The 2,500-nt window shown below is 37.0% G+C and overlaps 1 pseudogene; it reads left to right on the plus strand.

Moving 5' to 3' along the window:
- The window catches only part of LOC138017469 (vascular endothelial growth factor receptor 2-like), a 50,171-nt pseudogene that overhangs the window by 26,092 nt on the left and 21,579 nt on the right, over positions 1–2,500 (plus strand).

Here is a 2,500-nt window from a genome sequence, read left to right on the forward strand (position 1 = left end):
TCTCGAATTCACCACTTTTTACTAGAATGCATTGCATTTAACCAGAATGCACTGCGTCATGAACAACCCAAAAACTAAAATAATAAACAACCTGTAAGTGAAGAGGCCGTCATGATCCTGCTTTCGATGAGAAAACGTGTTGCTTTGCCTTGTCCTATTGTGCACGACACATCCATCGCTTCCATTCCAGTATGAAAGTTCTGTGAATTTAGACAAATTTTAAGTTACATCGTTCGCTTTTTTCTTGAAGAAAATTTTGACATCTGAACTTCGAGCTTCGTATTTTCATCGTTTGGCACAGTTAAACCTCCTTCGGGTCGAATTACTGAATCATAAGAAGAACTGTGGTTACTCGAACTTGAAGAATGATTAGAAAAACTATGATGAAACCTTAAGACACATTTTCAAATGTGCTCCAGTTCATGCAATCAAAACTAACTTAAATTAAGCTTACCATAAGTGTTTCAAGCTGTAGCACTGATTATAGTTCTACAGACATTTTGTTGATGCCTACCAGGACACATTTTAAGTTACAATAAATATTTCATTTCTTTCTGCATGCAATTTAGACATCTAAGGGATTTTTTTCGATTTCCCGCGACCTACAATATAGTGCAAGGGGAGTTTGTAGTGTCTTGCTTTCTCATTTTGTGCTGTTAGCTGCATGAAACTGTGCATACCATTAAAGAATTATTAAATACTGTGCAAAAGAACTAAAATATTTCAAATGGAAGGGAACTTCTGGTTGGTTCAATGGAATGAACAGACTACTACATCATTGTCACCGTACATTTTTGTAATTTGAATTTTTTTGAAAATGGTCTTACAATTTGTTTTTCTCCCAGGATTTTTGGACGTTTTGGGAAAAGGGTGGTCAGCCTAGTTGACAGGCAGATTTTATATTGACTGCTAGTGCAATGATTGGTAACTCTGGGTTCTGGGCATTAATTTTCTAAAGTCAAGCAGTTTTCACTACATGCAGTTTTATATTGTAGTTTAGCTCAAGTTAAAGCCAATAAATATGGTGCTTAGATTTCTTGGGGAGATGAATTTACTCAGTTGGCTTTGATTGTCTACACAGAATTAATTCGACCAACCATCTTTGGCTTGAGTGATCAAGCAGTGATTCAGGAAGACAATGGAGAACAAGTTGAGTTGAAGTGTGATGTAAGTGGCCATCCACCACCAACCCGTACTGGTTCTTTTACTGGAATGACGAGAGTAATGGAAAGGAAGTTCTTGTAACAAGCGACCTTCGTGGTGATGTAGCAAACTGCGAAAAGCCGTCAGAGTGGGTTCTTTTACTTACGCCAAAGTGATCCTAGCCAGCTTGTGATTTGCCATCCCAATTATGAGAAGCACCAAGGGAAAATATGTTTGTCTTGCCAAGAATTTCATTGCAAATGATACAAAAGTATGCATACGTGAACATTGAAAGTGAGTCAATTAATTTTTTCATACAAATTTTTCACACTTTACTTGCCAAATTCAGACGAGGCATAATTGTAGTGTGTGTCTGCGTGTAGGGTGTTTTAACAATGTAATTTTTTTAAGAAGTGTCTGCCAATACATGTACCATCACCCAGCGTTCTTTATCACGTGAGCGTCCACATTGCGGATTGTGAAGAATCCAGAAAACGATGTTGTGGTGATTTGCAGACCACTCTGTTTTACCGGTAATTTTGAAAAGAGTAAACCTTATAGACCCTTTGCATAAATGGCGCCCAAATTTGAATAACAATACTTGATACATCCTTAGCCTCACATTCATGAGAAAAATCCTTTGTCTTGAAACATAAACACGAGGCTGAGGATATATCAAGAATTGTTATTTAAATTTGGGCGCCATTATTCAAAGGGTCTATTGAGCATTTCAGTAGCACTTAACATTAATTGAAGTTACCCAAGACGTTCCTGTTTATTATTCTGAAATGCCTAACAGTGACAGCATGTCATTGGATATAGGATGTACGATACTAAGTTGGTTCTGCTTTAACATAAGTCACCATTTTATACGAGATGCAGCAAAATAAAATATATGAAATACATCTTGAAGAGGAGAAACAGGAAGTTGACACTATGACGGTTCAGATTTCGTCTTGGTTACTGAGTAATAACATGAAATTGGTGGGTTAAGATTAGGGTTATAAACAAGCAGCTTGTCATTTTATTTTTTCCCAACTTTCATACAGTGGCACCAGTAATAACTAAAGAGTTTGAGTCTTCTGCATGGAAAATTGGCGAAACACTGAATTTAACTTGTGAGGCAAAAGGTAACCCAGCTCCTAATGTGACGTGGAGAAAGAATAGCACTGGGAAATGGTGAAACCAAGCGAAATCAACTCTAACCGTCTAATCATCAAATCATTAAAAGAAGATGACTTTGGAATCTACGAGTGTATTGCAAGTAACAAGTTGAATACAGCAATTGTGTCAGTTAAAGTTGAACAGAGTGAGTACATGTATTTATTTCAGTGCCTTAAACATGGCAGGGCAAAGC

This window comes from Montipora capricornis, chromosome 9, assembly GCF_036669925.1.
Source record: "Montipora capricornis isolate CH-2021 chromosome 9, ASM3666992v2, whole genome shotgun sequence".
Lineage (NCBI taxonomy): Eukaryota > Metazoa > Cnidaria > Anthozoa > Scleractinia > Acroporidae > Montipora > Montipora capricornis.